Here is a 6,000-nt window from a genome sequence, read left to right as displayed (position 1 = left end):
TGTGCGAATAAACTAAACTAAAAATAACCTAGGCAAAATGGGTACGAATTATACCAGGATTTCATCACCCTTAAAGGGACACTTCACCCCTTTTGCAAAAAATATATATGTTAATGACGTTTAGAAGATTTAGAACACTTTCCTGGGGGTCTTTGTGTGTGTAATTTGTGGTTTTAGATATTTTAGATTTTAGCAGTGAGGAGCCAAACTACACCCGGAAGTTCGGCAGAATGCACTGGAGCCAATGAGAGCTCAGTGACCAGCTCATGAACAAACATTATTTATGAATGACTGAGACCTTTTGTAAAGTGATCGCTTCTGGAAAATAAAATAATATATATAACACGTTATTTTAGGCTGTCTTATTTTTTTATGTGCATACTACTTAATGTGATTTATTTTTTCAAAGAGCAGAGAGCAGCCCAGGCAAAAAACTTACTATGTGCTCTTCTATAAATACCTCAATAAAAATAAATAGTTATTAAGTCGAAAAACAACCACTCGGAAAAAACGTGTGATATCACTTATGTCTTCTTTCATATTCCTGAACCAATTATATGACAAAGCTCGCAATTGTTCATGAATAATGTTTGTTATGAGCTGGTCCAGCCGGCTCCATTCACTGCCATGTATTCATTGCACTACCGGTGTGAGTTTGGCTCCCATGAAAGTGTCCATGAAAGTGTCATGGCGCAGCCCAGTCACGTGACCACTTCACTTCCTTCTAAGAGCTTCCTTGATGTAGTCCAGGAAGTAAGTGAGCCCAGTGTTCATGACATCAGAGACACTGGGCTCACTGCTAAAATCTAAAATATCTAAAACCACATAGGCCTATTATACACATAAAGACCCCCAGGAAAGTGTTCTACATCTTCTAAACGTCATTAACATATATTTCTTTGCAAAAAGGGTGAAGTGTCCCTTTAACATCCGGGGCGGGGGGTGTCTGACAGTTGAGGTCAGAGGATCATTATATTGATCTGGGGTGGCTGGGACAGAAACTAATTCGGCCATGGGCAACGCCTCACTGCTACCTGCTGCTTACGAACTACTGTCTACGTGGTATTTCATGCACCGAGTAGGACGAGCCACCTTCACTGTTTGGGTCACTGAAAACACCAGTCACGCTGCTCTCTTGAGACCAAATGCATTACATGATGACAGACAACACGGCAGAAGAGGCAGTCTTGTGTTCACCCTGCTAATCTCTAATCCCATCATTTCACAGTGAGGTTGGGCTCTGTTGTTAGCAGGTGAGTATAGGGAACATAGCCGGGGTCTCCCAGAGATACACAACCTCTCTGGCCAGAAAAGGAAAGAGAAGCAGTTCAACCTCACACCAATCCTGGCAAGGTTCCCAGAGATAACACAGCAGGAATGGAGAGTCCTTGAGATATCATTCCAACTTGTGTGTGTGTGTGTGTGTGTGTGTGTGTGTGTGTGTGTGTGTGTGTGTGTGTGTGTGTGTGTGTGTGTGTGTGTGTGTGTGTGTGTGTGTGCGCGCGCGCTTGTGCGTGCATGCATGCGTGCGTGCGTGGAGGATGTACAGTGTATGAGTATGTAAGTGTGTACAAATGAGTGTTTGTTGCAGTATCATTCAGTGGCTGCATGCTGGCTTTTGGAAGCCACGAGAGAACTGGTCAGTACTCTATGTCATGGCAGCTTACAGAGGTCGTCCCTCAGTTAGAGAACTGGTCAGTACTCTATGGCGTCATTGCAGTTTACAGAGGTCATCCCTCAGTTTAGCATTCAGCTGTGTGGGTTTATCACGTTGACATCATAGGCCAGGGTACTGTTTCACGGCATATTGCAGCCGTACAAATTCAACTACCTCTGTCATCGGATTCGGAACACACTGCTGATTGTATTAGAAATGTAAGATCCATCCCAGTCACTAACCCTAACCCAGTGATAAACAATTTGGTGGCCGTACGTATGGTTGAATCATGTGTATCCTGCATATTTCACTTCATAACCATTCCAAATTGAATAGCATGCAAAATCTCCACACAGATTCTTTGTAAATAGCCTGCTGTCTGGGCCTGTGGTGTTTCGTTGCAAAATGTTTTTTATCATGTCATAAAATGACATGACAATGTGGTAGTAAAGTACAATATGATGGTGAATGGTGATATGCTCATGACTGAACCCAAACAGACATCTTGAAATTGTTTAATACGAGCTGTATGTTCATCCAGTGGTTCAAAACATAACTTTTCATTGTTTCGAATAGCACACATGGGAATTTGTACACAGCGTGTCATAAAACCAGTGATTGTAATTCTGAAATGTTATTAATTATTTATCGATTTATGGCTTGATGAATCGTTTTATACTAATCAGATTCCAGAGGGGTGGGAGGGAGATAGTGGGTGCTGGTGGCTGGGGGAAACGACACTGTACCTAACGTTCAATAAGGAGAGATGTTGAAAACATAACAAAATGTATTGAGATAAAGGGTTACAGTACAAGTTTTGGTGAATAGACCGTATTAAATAAAGTTAACAGACAGAGGATGATGAGCCTATGAGGATGGAGGAGAGAGACGCTGTGGTGAACACACATCCTCCTTCATGCTTTGCTCCACTACAATGGAGACCTCAACATGGTGGACATGGGGTAGGAGGAGGTGGGTTGGGCATTAATGTCCAATGCTCAGTCTGGAAGAGAATGATGGGTTCAGAAGCAGTGAGTGGTACTTGTAGAATGGAGACTGATTGGCCAACTGCAAATTGAAAGCAAGCCTGATTGGCTAGGAGCGTTCATGCGTAGAATTGTGAATGAAAGGTGGACAGCATGGGAAAGTGGAAGTGACACAGCGGGATTCCACAGAAAAAAAGAAAAGAAAGCTGATTGAAATGATCTTCTTTGAAGTCCTTGTGAAGCTCCAATAATGAGTAGGCTGTGTAACTGTTCTACAAGAGTGGGCCATTCATGGTCCTTATTGATCGGCCGTTAATTGGTTCATAATTACAATGATACTGAGCCTAATGAATCTGGACAACTGCTTATACCTACTGGGAAATGTTTGACGCAAAGAGGATTTTAAAGTTGACCAGTCAAGTTATTTCTGAGAAAACGTGTTTTTGTTTTTATTGTTTTTGTTCTAGTAATATACATTACCACACACACTATCCTTCTCTGTGAGGATATGAAAAAAGCATATCAAAGAGGTACCGAAACACCATGATATACACAGCCTGGCAATATAGTTACTTTGTGTCAAACCTCAGTCAATGCTGTTGAGTGCGTCAGAGGAGCAATGCTCATTAGCCAAAGGTTAAAATTCACCTTGCTCCAGCCATCGTCAGGGCCACTGCCTATCCTGTCACTTACTGCTAACATGGTGTCAGTTAGCCTTCATGCCGGATAGCTCTAAATTTCCTGGAAGGCCACATTTATGCTGCAAGGCAAGCAGAGAACTGGTGACAGTGACATGCTGTTCAGGGAATCTTGACAGAATTAGGGTGAAACTGAAACATCTTTTCTGCTCCACTGACTATGCCTTATACCTCTTCCCCTGAAGGCTCATTTATAGCTTCACAACCCAAGATATATGGTTTGCACTGAATTCAATGCACATCGAGCATCAGTGAGATGATCTATTGCATTCCCATGCTTTTTTTGTTCTTGCTTAATGTAAGTCGCTCTGGATTAAGAGCGTCTGCTAAATGCCTAAATTGTAAATTGTTCTCCAAAGATGCTATCTGGTCGATGCTCTATTTGTGATCATCATCAAAGTGTGCCATGCATCATGCATACCTACTAATTGTAACCCTGCTCACCAGGCTGTCTCCCGCCTTAACATGACAGTCTCTGAACAGCATCAAGAGTCCCAGTGGACTTTTCTGACCTATGAATACTAATTATCACAGGCGTAAGTCTTTATATGAACCCCTCCAGCATCAGGATACTCGCTTTGTTATGCTAATTCAATCCTTGTCCTAAACTTTCATGCCCTAAAGTTTGATAACATCACAGCTTTTTGGTCTCAGGTTACTATGCAGTAATACGTGCTTACACACACATAAGTCCTGTATTCAAAATCACACACACACACACACACACACACACACACACACACACACACACACACACACACACACACACACACACACACACACACACACACACACACACGCCACGCACACGTCACACACACATGCACACACTCATGCACGCACACACACAGCAAGCCAACTCATTCTCACTACAAACACAAAACTTCAACTTCATCACATCCCGGGGCGTCACTTTCTGACACCACCGATGCCCTCTAGTGTCTCTATTTTGATGGCAGCCGTGCCCCAATTCACAATTTCTATCCGCTGCCATTTTTTGATTAGTTGGTAGTGAGGATTGGTTGGTCAAACACACCTCAAGCTGTGACCCAACACCACTCAGGGTTCCGACGGTCATGAATGACATTCCTGGAAATATTATGAAATTAGAAAAAGGCTTGGAAAAGGTTTGGAATGTTTTGGAAAATATGCATTGTTTTTGGTTATTTAATTTGTTCCATGATGTACTATTAGCTTGTTTATTTCTCAAGTATAACTCAAGCAGTGGGGATGTTTAAAGTTTACAATGATGAGTGAGTGCAAGCAGTGAGCCGACTAATCCAGTGCACTATGTAATTTATGAAAACGTTTTTAAAATGCATTGGTAAAATAAAAATGTGTGGGAACTCACCGATCACAATTTTTGTAGCTACTCATCATCTTGGGTTTGCTTTTAGGTTATTTTTGAGAGAAATGCAAATGATGTAAAATGATAGATCCTTGATCTCAACTTCAAATCTACTGTAGGCCGAACTTCAAATAAATACAAAAATAAATGATAAAGATTGAGAACTTACAACAGTTTCTTGCTCCTTGGACCCCTAATACCATTACAGGCGTGGCAGAGGGCTGTGACGCATAATCACCCTCCTCCCTATTGCCATCCATCTGGCCTGGGGCTATGTACAACCTACTCACACTTACTTACGCTTCTGTCCTATTTGAAAGTCATTGCCGACCCAAGTCAAAGTAAACCACAAATATACCCTGTGGCTAAGTGTTATATCAATGCTTACATGTTTCCCAAGCTTCAGTAACTGGATATTATAATGTAACATTAGTATGTGATTATGTGCCATTTTGTGCATGATACATTTCCTTCTGTTAGTGTGCGACGCAGCGCGAGTGGCATCAGGAATTTTCACATGTGCATACATAGATGTGCACATTGTACTTTAGGGCTGGGCGATATGACTTCAAATCAATATCTATACTTTTACCTCAGATACAATTAATGAACGCACGTTAATGAACATAAATTAATGTAAACTACGATTAATAAATCATGAAAATAGCAGATCTACATTGTGTTGTAGCTCCTGTACTCCAAGGGACTTGAACTCACTGACCCTTTCCACTGCAATGCTGTCGATGAATATAGGCACGTTCTCTTTCCTTGGTTACCTGAAGTCCCCAATCAGCTCCTTGGTCTTGTTGACGTTGAAGGAAAGGTTGTGTGCGTGTATGTGTGCGTGTATGTGTGAGTGTGCGCGTGTGTGTGTGTTGCTTGCTTGCTTGCACCGCATAAACATGTATTATCAGGGGTATTTTATGTTGTAGGACAAGGTAGAAGCTTTATTCAACATAGACTTTAGAGTAACTGATGAAAACAACATAACTGATTATTCTATTAAAGATTAATGAATAAGCTTTCCCAGTCTAATACAATCATGTGTAAGGTACATCAGGCAGGCTCTGCAATGCACTTCATGGTGCACAAAGATTCACAAAGTAATCAATTTCCCATTCATTGATTTTCAATTGAAGACACATAAACCACACTTGCATTAACAATATCCTGAAATGAATGCACTGTGATTGCACCTGTCTATCATTTATTTTTAGAAGTGAGTGTCGCTGAGTGCAGTATTGTGACGTAGGCTTCAGGGTGACCTCTGACTACATTGATTAAGAATATTATTAAAAATAGGATTATGGT

This window comes from Protomyctophum parallelum (genome assembly GCF_964188405.1).
Source record: "Protomyctophum parallelum genome assembly, chromosome: 12".
In the NCBI taxonomy this organism is placed as follows: domain Eukaryota; kingdom Metazoa; phylum Chordata; class Actinopteri; order Myctophiformes; family Myctophidae; genus Protomyctophum; species Protomyctophum parallelum.
This window is presented reverse-complemented; position numbering follows the sequence as displayed.